The 13,559-nt window shown below is 41.0% G+C and overlaps 1 long non-coding RNA gene across 1 annotated transcript in view; it reads right to left on the reverse strand.

Annotated features, from left to right (window-relative positions):
* Nucleotides 1–971: 971 nt before the first annotated feature.
* Nucleotides 972–13,559, reverse strand: part of LOC143793950 (uncharacterized) — a 37,874-nt gene continuing 25,286 nt past the window's right edge. The window contains exons 2-3 of the long non-coding RNA XR_013220347.1: nucleotides 4,180–4,330; nucleotides 972–1,299 (exon numbers count right to left, since the gene is read on the reverse strand). This is a non-coding gene — a long non-coding RNA (uncharacterized LOC143793950). The remainder of the gene's footprint in view (nucleotides 1,300–4,179; nucleotides 4,331–13,559) is intronic.

Here is a 13,559-nt window from a genome sequence, read left to right on the forward strand (position 1 = left end):
GGTTCTGTTCTGGTCTGATGGGAGAGCAAAGCACTGCAGTGCGCAGGCGCCGGGCCTCTCTGACCTTTCCTGGCGCCTGTGCACTGCAGGACGTTTTCTCTGCCCTCAACAGGGCAGACAAAGTACGCCTGCGCCGGAGCCACAGTGTGAAGACAAGAAGAGGACGTCGTCCTATGAAGATGGGAGGCCCCGGAACGAACCGCAACTCCCATGGGACCCGAACAGAACAGGGACCGCCCCTGGGTGAGTATAATCTTCCAGAATGCTGTAGATAAGCCCCTGATGCTGGTGTGCTCATCTTCCATTTTGCGGGTGACAGGTTCCCTTTAACAATTGGGTGTTACATATAGCAAGAGATGTAGCAAACACTAGAATGACATTACAAAACTGCAAATTATTAGTGTCCATGAATTTTTCACAGTGCAGGTGAAAAAATTGTATATAAATAAAGTCACACACCAAAATTATAAAAAACACATGCAATAGTGTGATGTTGAAATAAGGAAAACTAAATCATACACCAGAATAAAAACCTGTTGAGCCAGACTCCAATTTTTTTTCTAAAGAAATAGAAACATTAATAATGACACATAAAATCTTGGTGTAAGTTCAGACCTTCGGTAAACCTAGTTCCCAGGTTTAATATCCAAAAGGCCTCTCGTGTCAATAAAAATCTCCTAATATCACAGTCACCCAGTGGTACCCTCATGCTTTCCAGACCGAAGACCTAAAAGCAACATAATTGTTTATGATGGCAAGTAATGAAATGTGTAGCAGCAAAAGAGGTATTTCTGTTATTGATACTATTGGTATTGGAAATGTCAGTTAAGTCATGTTTTCATTTTGTGATTGGTGCACCCAATATAGAGTAGATAGCAAGAAACGCAACTGATACAATAAATGACATTTGTGGCATTACAGTTTGTATATTGTTTAATTTGTTTGGTTTGAGTGTTGTTATAACTAGAAAGAGTATTACATCATAAATGTATATTGAGTACATTTCGGTGATATCTAACCCTCAAAACAAGTTGTCTAATTTTTTCAATATTATATTGCTTATGCATAGAGTTTTACATGTTCGTGGGTAGATTTCAGTGGTATCTAACCCTCAAAACAAGTTGATAAATTTTTTCAATACTATATTGCTCATCCATACAGTATTATGTGTTCTTGGGTACATTTTGGTGGTATCTAACCCTCCCAAAAAAATTTAAAAATGTATCAGTATTATATTGGTCATCCTTCGAGTCTTATGTTTTCTACATGTTCTTGGGTAGATTTCAGTGGTATTTAACCCTGCAAAAAAAATTAAAAAAATGTATTAGTATTAGATTATATTTTATCATTATAATTACTATCAATTGTTATCATTATATTGCTCATCCATACAGTATTACATTTTCGTTGGCAAATTTTGGCGGTAAATAAGCCTTCATAAAATTGATCAAAAGTGTATTGGTGTTATATTGTTTTCCATACAGTTTTACATTTTATCTTGAGTACAATTTGGTGGTATATAACCCTCAAAACAAGTTATGAAAAATGTATCAGTATTACATTACTCATCCATAGAGGATTACATGTTGTCTAGTACATTTGCGTGGTATATAACATTACAAAAAAGCAGTGAGAACATTTTCTGGATTCAATTACTCATCCATACAGTTTTACATGCTTTCCATTGCATTTTGATCTTTTATAAAACTCAGAAAGAATTTAAAACATTTTATTGACTCAACTACTGATCCATACAGTATAACGTGCTGTTTGTTTCATTTCTGTGTTATATAAAAATGAAAAAAAAAAACTTGAATAAATGTATATTGTTTCAATTATTTAGCCATACTAATGTGGTTCTTGTTACATTTTGCTGGTATATTAAACTCTAAAAAAACTTCAATTTTTTATGTATTCAATACGTTATCCAGGGAGTGATAGAGTATTACGTGCTTTCTGTTACATTTCGGCTGTATATTAAACTCTAAAAAAAAACTTCAAACATTTTTCATGGATTCAATGATTCATCCATACAATGTAACATGGTTCTTGTTACATTTTGCTGGTATATTAAACGCTAAAAAAAATTTCCAAAACTTTTTATGAATTTGATGACTCAACCATACAGTTTAACATGCTTTGTGTAAAATTACAATGGGTTAACATTTTGAAAAACCGCTTGGCCTAGTATTTACTATTGTCAAATATACTGTAGAACCTGTTTTGTATGAAATTTCATTGGTTTGAAATAAAAAAACAAAATTGGCCTGCTACAGGTGTACACGTTCTTCTTTGTTGCCTTCAAGGGTGTATAGCTGACTCTAATTGTAATTTTTGGAAGGCTTTGCACTCTGCATAATATTTAGGAGTGTAGGAGTACCACAACTATATTTTGTTCACAATACTCGAATGAGGTACTACAGTTGGTGCCTTCAAGGGTGCATGGATGACTCTGCTTCTAATTTTTGGCAGGCTTTGCATTGTGTAGAACTTTTATGAGTGGAGGAGTACCACAACTACACTTTGCTCAGAATATTTGATTGAGGTTCCAAAAAGTTATTTTATCTGATGAAGCTCCCTTCAGACCTTTGGGGACATCTGGAAGTATGATTGTCTGGAGAAGAAAAGGTGAGCCTGCAGCATCTCTGGCCTTGTTTCCCATTTAGCACATCTGGGGCATCATTAGTTGTCAATTGCAAAGTAAGCTGCCAGCAGTGAATCTTGATGATTTGCATTCTCTAGCCGCTAGCATTTAGCATAGCAGAACATTCCTCAAACAGCCATTAATAGCCTCAATGCTTTATTATCTAGTGTGTGTATTTCTGTGAGTGGCTCACCTACTCGATACTGAATAAATCAAGAGGTTTTAATTTTTTTTTACATATTTTCATCATCTGCATATCATTAACATGTCTATCACTAATGTTGCGGAGTATGCTTAAATATATAGCACATCACCATCGTATTTCTACTTTTTCTCTATTTCATATTTTGTCATGGCTAGCTTAACTTTCTTTTTAGAATTCTGCTGTTTATTAAGCTTTTTTTGTCCAGGAGGAAATAATCAAAGCATTTAGTAATTTAGCTTTCTGAAAAGGTTTATTGAAAGGTTACGATCTCTGTGTACTGTCAGCACTTAGGAGGAATAAAATACTCATTGTTATTTAAAAAGTAAGATATGGGGGCCGAGTGCTTCCATTTATTATGTTTCACTGAAATGTTTGCAGAAAGACTGTAGCTTTAACACACAGATAATAAAGATGTATGAGAAGCCCCTTCTCTATCCATCCATGCAGCCAATAGTGTCCCCTGAGGCTGCGGACCAAGTTGTGTGGTTGATATACCAAGAGAAACAGATGCCGTCTGTGTAATTCTAACCTCCCCCCACCTTCCCCTCCCTGGGCGCCTGCAGCTTACATGCCTTCAATTTGTTACCTATAACCGGAAGGTCAGGGTCCTGCTGGCTCCAGCATCAGGGGCCTTCATGTCCATAGGGGTTAAGGGAATAGGATGGAGTTTTTCAGGAGACAGATACCAAACCTCACAGCCAGCAAGGAGTGGGGTATATTGTAATAATGTATTCACTTGTACAGACATATGCAACAAATTATTGTATTTCTTCTTTCGCTTTAGTTCAGATTAATCTTGATGTTTAAGAAAACTGCACAGAGAGGATCCTCCTAGGATACACGTGAACTGTACATGAATGTGGTGCTATTTTAATACTAGCAAAATATCAACATGGAGATGAGAAAACTTAAACATTTCAAATTAATAAGCAAAAAGATAAGGTACTAAGTTATTTTATGTAGTCTACAGTTTTGGAAGAATATCTCATGTATGATGCTTATAGTGGAAAAGCTACCAGCATTTACTGGTCAGAGACAATTCTGCAATTTGATCTTTTCATCATCTTGAGAAAAGCTACTACACTGTGTTTTGCCACTGTTTGCCTGCGCCATATATTTTCTACATTATGTAAACCTGTGGTAGTTTTCCCAATGGCACATTTTTCCCAAATGATGAAATGTATCAGTCCTATGTTACGTAACTTTATCTATCTCTTGGAGGTGCCCACAGTAATTTACAGCTTAAACCATCACTCCACCATTTATTTTTTATTTCAGCACTGGAGTGATGCAACTAATGTAAGTTACCTGACCCTGGTAATAAACTCACCAGCCGCCATCTTCAGCTGTTCCCGGCAACACTCCGGTCCTGCACCGCCATCTTGTGTGCAATGTCCTGGATTTGAGGATGAGCTGCACGTTGGTAGAGGCAACTTCCGTCTCTAAGTGTAGAGTGCTGTGGTTGTACAGATGTTCTTCACCTAAGAATATACACAACTCACCACCTACTGCATTAAAGAAAGTCTTTCCACTATACTTGTGGTGTGGCCACCCAGTTGCATGGAGTGTTGGAGGTTTATAAACATTTTTGTCACTTTTCTACACAATTATGCTGAATACAAAAAAATGGCAGTATAAAAATATACAAATGAAAAAGTGTTTTTGTGACTACATTACAGTTTTGAGAAAATTAATTATTACAGCTAATAAAACAAATACAACTACATTTTATGAACAGAATTCCTTAAAAAAGTTGTCTAGATTTGACATGAAAGTCTGCAGTCACTCTATGTGAATGCAGATTTGTGAATCCTAAGGCCATGTGCACACGTTCAGTATTTTTCGTGTTTTTTTCGCGTTTTTTCGCTATAAAAACGTGATAAAAACGCGAAAAAAACGCTAACATATGCCTCCCATTATTTTCAGTGTATTCCGCGTTTTTTGTGCAAATGTAGCCTTTTTTTCCGCGAAAAAAATCGCATCGCGGAAAAAAAAGCAACATGTTCATTAAAATGCGGAATTGCAGGGGATTCCGCACACCTAGGAATGCATTGATCTGCTTACTTCCCGCATGGGGCTGTGCACACCATGAGGGAAGTAAGCAGATTATGTGCGGTTGGTACCCAGGGTGGAGGAGAGGAGACTCTCCTCCACGGACTGGGCACCATATAATTGGTAAAAAAAAAGAATTAAAATAAAAAATAGTCCTATACTCACCTTCGATGTCTTCCCGCCTCTCCACTGCACGCTGTCGCTTCGGTTTCTAAAGCTGGTGTACGGTGAAGGACCTGCGATGACGTCACTGTCTTGTGATTGGTCGAGACCGGTCATGTGACCGCTCACGTGACCGCGACGTCATGGAAGGTCCTGAACCACAACGGCATCTATAGGAACGGACGCCTGCAGGTGAGTATAACCATTTTTTTTATTTTTTTTATTATTTTTAAACATTCTATCTTTTACTATAGATGCTGCATAGGCTGCATCTATAGTAAAAAGATGGTCACACTTGTCAAACGCTATGTTTGACAAGTGTGACCAACCTGTCAGTCAGTTTTCCAAGCGATGCTACAGATCGCTTGGAAAACTTTAGCATTCTGCAAGCTAATTACGCTTGCAGAATGCTAAAAAAATGCGAAAAAAACGGAAAAAAAATGCGGATTTCTTGCAGAAAATTTCCGGTTTTCTTCAGGAAATTTCTGCAAGAAATCCGGACGTGTGCACATACCCTTACAGCGCGCACACCACCCACTGTAGGGATTATCCAGTGCAATCGCTGGGTGTGTGCCCTCGTCTGATCACAAGTATGCAAGTGCACACTCCTGCTCACAATCCGACTAGACATGCATTGCCTCACTCAATACAAATTAATTGAGTGAGACCAAGCATCTCTAGTTGGAATGTGGACTGAGGTATGCATATTGCATACTTGTAGTGAAATGACTGCCTAGTCTTGCAGTCAGCACTGGAGAATCCTTACAGCATGCACTTTGCATACTGTGAGGATTCATGAGTCTGTAGTCACAAAAAGTGACAGCCGGCCTTTGTGCCGAACCTGGACAACTCCTTTAAAGAGTATTGTTTTAATAAATCAGTAATGCATATGAAAGTAAGCAATTTTGCAGTATCAGACAAATTTGGCTATTTCACCTCCTGGACTGATTTTTCAGTCTTAATTCATAGGTAAATTCTGTAAATCTGTGTTCAGTGAAATCAGTTTTTACATTACTGAGGTAGGAGATAACAGTTGCTGCTAGTACGATTTTATGGAGAGGGGAGGAGGAAGGAGATGGAGGTAGACGTAGACATTCTGCTGTAAGTTCTCCTGAAATGACAGTTATACATTAAAGGTTACTTCCAACTTCACAGCAATTATATATAATTATATATACAGTATATATATAAAGTTAAGTGTATGTTAACGTCAAGGGAAAGGGAGGAGCCTCATGGATAGAGATGTGAGGGGGAAAAATGAGAGAGGCCAGGGGGAAAATGAGAGAAGTGAGGTGCTGCTGCAGTATGAGGGAATCCAGCGGTGTTAGGACCAATAGAGGAGGGTAACCAACGCGTTTCGAAGGTGAATGACCTTCTTCATCAACCCTGATGCTGCTCCTTAGCTGTGTGACTTCAAATTCAGGCACGCGCAAGCAGGTACCGGCAGCCATTTCCTCCAGCTGTAACTAGGGATGCCTTCGGCCGAGGCTCCCATGTTATCGCACAGCTGTGACGTGCTTCCCGCTCCCGCACTAGCAAGCAGCAAGCCCCACATGATTCCCTGCATGCCCAACGCCCACCAGTTGGACTGATTCATCGGAGATCCTGGCAGAAGAACGTACTCTCACGGAGACTAGGGAAAGCGCTGATCACGGTAATTATCCACAGAACTTGGAGAACACTGGGTGGTGATGTTCTAATGCCATGTCTGCCTTGCACATGCATCACTAATACACGTATATTAAAAGTAACTTCCTTGTGGAGCACTTGAAACAAGCAAGTGGGTAAATTTATTGACAACCGAACTATAAGCGCGGTATCATATTTTGTGGTAGTTATTTAAACATTTACAGGATTGGCAGATATCCTGCTACTGATCCCTGCAGCTGGCGTGTTTTTTTCTTGTCCTATACTAATTTCTCCCTCCTTGGAAAGCTACCGAGCTACCTTGTGGCAAGCGCCAGTGCGATTGTTTGTTTGGTGTTTCTAATAAACTTTTCCTCTGATTGTTTTACTCCAAGTTTTAGCTTACAAATACTGAGGTAAAAATACTGACCAAATAACGTGTGAACGAGGTCTAATACAGGAGATGACATACAGGTATATAGTATATAAAGGAAGAGATGTCATATAGGTATATACTATATACAGGAGGAGATGACATACAGGTATATACTATATACAGGAGGTGATGACATGCAGGTATATACTATATACAGGGGAGATGACATATATGTATATATTGTACTAGATGGTGGCCCGATTCTAACGCATCGGGTATTCTAGAATATGCATGTCCACGTAGTATATTACCCAGCCCACGTAGTATATTGCCCAGCGACGTAGTATATTGCCCAGACACGTAGTATATAGCCCAGCCACGTAGTATATAGCCCAGCCATGTAGTATATTGCCCAGTGACGTAGTATATTGCCCAGTGACGTAGTATACAGCACAGAGCCACGTAGTATATTGCCCAGCGACATAGTATATTGCCCAGCGACGTAGTATATTGCCCAGTGACGTAGTATATTGCACAGCGACGTAGTATACAGCACAGAGCCACGTACTATATTGCCCAGCCACGTAGTATATTGCCCAGTGACGTAGTATATTGCACAGCGACGTAGTATACAGCACAGAGCCACGTACTATATTGCCCAGCCACGTAGTATATTGCCCAGTGACGTAGTATACAGCACAGAGCCACGTAGTATATTGCCCAGCCACGTACTATATTGCCCAGCCAAGTAGTATATTGCCCAGTGATGTAGTATACAGCACAGAGCCACATAGTATATTGCCCAGCTACGTAGTATATTGCCCAGTGACGTAGTATACAGCACAGAGCCACATAGTATATTGCACAGCGATGTAGTATAGAGCACAGAGCCACGTAGTATATTGCCCAGCCACGTAGTATATTGCCCAGCGACGTAGTATATTGCCCAGCCACGTAGTATATTGCCCAGCGACGTAGTATATTGCCCAGCAACGTAGTATACAGCACAGAGCCACGTACTATATTGCCCAGCCACATAGTATATTGCCCAGCTACGTATGTCACAGGTTAAAAAATAAACATACTCACCTTCCGATCCGAGGGCCCCTTGTAGTTCTAACATACTCACCATACTTGTAGTTCTGTCGCCTGTGCGCGGTACAGGTGGCAGCTTCCGGTCCCAGGGTGTGATGACGTCGCGGTCACATGGCCGTGATGTCATGGCAGGTCCTGCTCACGGAGGCGCACAGGGCCTGTGATGACGTTGCGGTCACATGACCGTGACGTCATGGCAGGTCCTTCTGCCATACGATCCTTGCTACTGGAACTTGCCGCTTGCACAGAGCGGTTACCGGAGGGTGGCGAACAATGGGAAAGGCGGCGGAAGGTGAGTATGTAATGTTTTTTATTTTTGTTTATTATGTTTAATATTAGATCCTTTTACTATTGACGCTGCATAGGCAGCCTCAATAGTAAAAACTTGGTCACACACGGTTAATAGCAGCGGTAATGGAGTGAGTTACCCGCAGCATAACGAGGTCTGCTACCGCTGGCATTAACCCTGTGTGAGCCATGACTGCGGGGAGTATGGAGCGGCCGCCCGACACTGACTGCAGGGGAGTAGGGAGGGAGTAATTGGACTGTGCCAGTCGCTGATTGGTCGCTGCAGCCATGACAGGCAGCTAGCGAGACCAATCAGCGAATGAATAACCGTTACGGAAGTTGAGGACAGACAGACGGAAGTACCCCTTAGACAATTATATATATAGATACAGGGAAGATGCCATATAGGTATATACTATATACAGGAGGAGATCACATACAGGCATATGCTATATACAGGGGAGATTACATACAGGTATACAGTACCCAGGGTGCGGCTGGGCCCTAGATGGCTCTGTGGCCTCTGTTCACACAGGATGCATCATGGTTAGCCCGCTATATATATGGCGTCATTAATAGGCTTTGCACCATATACTTTGCATTCCTGTGTGAACATGCCACATACAGACTATTTTTGTGCACGGGTGCTCCAAGCAGCCAATTCCTGATTGTAGGTTGGCTGCATCGGTATTATTTGCACCTGTGTTTTTGCTATCTTTACTTGGGCCTGGTGCACCCTGGTTAGTGCAATTGTTGGAGGCCTTGAACAGGTAAGCATCTATGCCTGTGTTCTGGTGTTTTTTTGTTTAGTATAGTGGAGGTTTTTCCTCCAATGGTGTTTTTTTAGATTAGGACTGCCAAGATACAAGGACCCTTGACGTGGGTTGGCAGCTTCAATATTGTGGCCATAATATCAACCAATACCTTGCATACATTGTTATGTTTTTGGTGCACTGTACATTTTTCCAGGGTGCGGCTGGGCCCTAGATGGCTCTGTACACTGTGGCCTCTGTTCACACAGGATGCATCATGGTTAGCCCGCTATATATATGGCATCATTAATAGGCTTTGCACCATATACTTTGCATTCCTGTGTGAACATGCCACATACAGACTATTTTTGTGCACGGGTGCTCCAAGCAGCCAATTCCTGATTGTAGGTTGGCTGCATCGGTATTATTTGCACCTGTGTTTTTGCTATCTTTACTTGGGCCTGGTGCACCCTGGTTAGTGCAATTGTTGGAGGCCTTGAACAGGTAAGCATCTATGCCTGTGTTCTGGTGTTTTTTTGTTAGGTATACAGTATGTACAGGAGGAGATGAAATACTGGTATATACTATATACAGGAGATGACATACAACTATACACTATATACAGGAGGAGATGACATACAGGCATATACTATATCCAGGGGGATGACATACATGTATACGTATACTATATACAGGAGATGACATACAGTTATATACTATACACAGGAGATGACACACAGGTATATACTATACACAGGGGAGATTACATACAGTTGTATACTGAGAGGAAAAGGAGAGATGTGAGTGCAAAATGAAGAGGTGTGAGTGCAAAATGAGAGGAGTGAGGGAAAAATAGTGGAGTGGTCAGAAAATGACAGGTATGAGGTCAAAATGACAGGTGTTTGGGAGGGAAAATGAGAGGTGTGAGGGGGAAAATTAGAGGCATGATGGGAAAATGAGATAAGTGAGGTACTATAACTAACCACAGTTAGTTACTATGCCCGGGCAACGCCGGGCTCTTCAGCTAGTTTTAAATAAAATGAAAAATGAAGACACTTTGCCAAAACTATTGATTGAAAAATTCCTATTAATTTTACAATTTCCAAGACCTTTTTCATGTTAGCAGACAACTAACACTCTTATGTCGTCTAATGCAGTGTTCCCCAACTCCAGTCCTCAAGGCCCACCAACAGGTCATGTTTTCAGGATTTCCTTTGTACTGCACAGGTGATGTAATTATTGCCTGTGCAGGTGATGCAATTATCATCTGGACAATACTAAGGAAATCCTGAAAACATGACCTTTTGGTGGGCCTTGAGGACTGGAGTTGGGGAACACTGGTCTAATGATTCAGTCAATTATTCCAGTTTCTTATGTCTTCCTATCTTACAGAGTGTATGAGGTGAGCAGTAGGAGACAAATGAAAAGAAGAAAGTTTGCAGGATCAGACTACAAAGTGTTTGTAGTCTATTACCAAAAGATGCATGGGTCTGCAGGGTAGATGCAGAAATAAAGCAATAGCAGCCTAGAAAATAGCAGCAAAATGAAGAACAATTAAATAGTAGCTTTAATTTTCCAATTTAAGTATTTGGGGGTAAAAAAAAACACAGTGGGTACGGAAAGTATTCAGACCCCTTTAAATTATACACTCTGTTTCATTGCAGCCATTTGGTAAATTCAAAAAAGTTCATTTTTTTTCTCATTAATGTACACTCTGCACCTCATCTTGACTGAAAAAAACATAAATGTAAAAATGTTAAAAATGTTTGCAAATGTATTAAAAAAGAAAAACTGAAATATCACATGGTCATAAGTATTCAGACTTTTTGCTCAGTATTGAGTAGAAGCATCCTTTTGAGCTAGTACAGCCGTGAGTCTTCTTGGGAATGATGCAACAATTTTTTCACACCTGGATTTGGGGATCCCCTGCCATTCTTCCTTGCAGATCGTCTCCTCCCCTCAAGATGGATCGTGAACGTTGGTGGACAGCCATTTTCAGGTCTCGCCAGAAATGCTCAATTGGATTTAGGTCAGGGCTCTGGCTGTGCCAGTCAAGAATGGTCACAGAGTTGTTCTGAAGTCACCCCTTTGTTATTTTACCTGTGTGCATAGGATCATTGTCTTGTTGGAAAGTGAACTTTCGGCCAAATCTGAGGTCCAGAGCACTCGAAGAGGTTTTCATCCAGGATATCTCTGTACTTGGCCACATTCATGTTTCCTTCAATGACAACCAGTCGTCCTATCCCTGCAACTGAAAAACACCCCATAGCATGATGCTGACACCACCATGTTTCACTGTTGGGATTGTATTGGGCAGGTGATGAGCAGTGCCTGGTTTTCTCCACACATACCTCTTAGAATTATCACCAAAAAGGTCTATCTTCATCTCATCAGACCAGAGAATGTTATTTCTCATGGTCTGGGAGTCATTCATGTGTTTTTTAGCAAACTCTATGAGGTCTTTCATACGTCTTGCACTGAGTAGAGGCTTCCGTCGGGCCACACTGCCATAAAGGCCTGACTGGTGGAGGCCTGCAGTGATAGTTGACTTTGTGGAACTTTCTCCCATCTCCCTACTGGAGCTCAGCCACAGTGATCTTGGGGTTCTTTTAACCTCCCTCACAAGGTTCTACTCCCAAGATGGCTCATTTCAGCTGGATGGCCAGGTCTAGGAACACTTCTAGTGGTCCCAAATTTCTTCCTTTTAAGGATTATTGAGGCCACTTTGCTCTTAAGAAACTTGAGTACCGCAGAAAATCTTTTGTAACCTTGGCCAGATCTGTGCCTTGCCACAATTCTGTCTCTGAGCTCCTTGGCCTGTTCCTTTGACTTCATGATTCTCATTTGGTCTGACATGCACTGTTAGCTGCGGGGTCTTATATAGACAGGTGTGTGCCTTTCCAAATCAAGTCCTATCAGTTTAATTAAACACAGCTGGCCTCCAGTGAAAGAATAGAACCATCTCAAGAAGGATCACAAGGAAATGGACAGCATGTGACTTAAATATGAATGTCTGAGCAAAGGGTCTGAATACTTATGACCGTGTGATATTTCGTTTTTTTTTTCAAAAAATTTGCGAAAATTTCTACATTTCTGTTTTTATCAGTCAAGATGTGGTGCGGAGTATACATTAAACCCCTACCCGTCCTCCGCCATACTATTTCGGCGGAGTTCGGGTCCCCTGCTTTGATGTGGGCTCCGGCGCTGATCTCACCTCAAAGCCGGGACATGTCAGCTGCTTTGAACAGCTGACATGTGCCCGCAATAGCGGCAGGTGAAATCGTGATTCACCCGCCGCTATTAACCAGTTAAATGCCGCTGTCAAACGCTGACAGCGGCATTTAACTGGCGCTTCTGGCCACGTAGCCGGAAATGATCGCATCGCCGACCCCGTCACATGATCGGGGGTCGGCCATGCGTCAGGATGGTAACCATAGATGTCCTTGAGACCTCTATGGTTACTGATGCCGGCCTGCTGTGAGCGCCACCCTGTGGTCAGCGCTCATAGCAAGCCTGCAATTCAGCTACATAGCAGCAATCTGATGATCGCTGCTATGTAGCAGAGCCGATCCAGTTGTGCCAGCTTCTAGCCTCCCATGGAGGCTATTGAAGGATGGCAAAAGTTAAAAAAAAATGTTCTAAAAAATATGAAAAAAAATAAAAAAAATATAAAAGTTTAAACCACCCCCCTTTTGCCCCATTCAAAACAAAACAATAAAAAAAAAATCAAACCTACACATATTTGGTATCACCGCGTTCAGAATCACCCGATCTATCAATAAAAAATGGATTAACCTGATCGCTAAACGGCGTAGCGAGAAAAAAATTTGAAACGCCAGAATTACGTTTTTTTGGTCGCTGAGGCATTGCATTAAAATGTAATAACGGGCGAGCAAAAGAACACATCTACACAAAAGTGGTATCATTAAAAATGCCAGCTTGGTACACAAAAATAAGCCTTCACCTGACCCCAGATCACGAAAAATGGAGACGCTACGGGTAACGGAAAATTGCGCATTTTTTTTTTTTTAGCAAAGTTTGGAATTTTTTTTTACCACTTAGATAAAACGTAACCTACACATGTTTGGTGTCTATGAACGCGTAGTGACCAGGAGAATAAAAATGGCAGGTCAGTTTTAGTATTTAGTGAACCTAACAAAAAAGCCAAACAAAAAACAAGTGTGGGATTGCACTTTTTTTGCAATTTCACCGCACTTGGAATTTTTTTCCCGTTTTCTAGTACACGACATGCTAAAACCAATGATGTCGTTGAAAAGTGCAACTTGTCCCACAAAAAACAAGCCCTCACATGGCCATATTGACAGAAAAATAAAAAAGTTATGGCTCTGGGAAGGAGGG

This window comes from Ranitomeya variabilis, chromosome 1 (genome assembly GCF_051348905.1).
Source record: "Ranitomeya variabilis isolate aRanVar5 chromosome 1, aRanVar5.hap1, whole genome shotgun sequence".
Lineage (NCBI taxonomy): Eukaryota > Metazoa > Chordata > Amphibia > Anura > Dendrobatidae > Ranitomeya > Ranitomeya variabilis.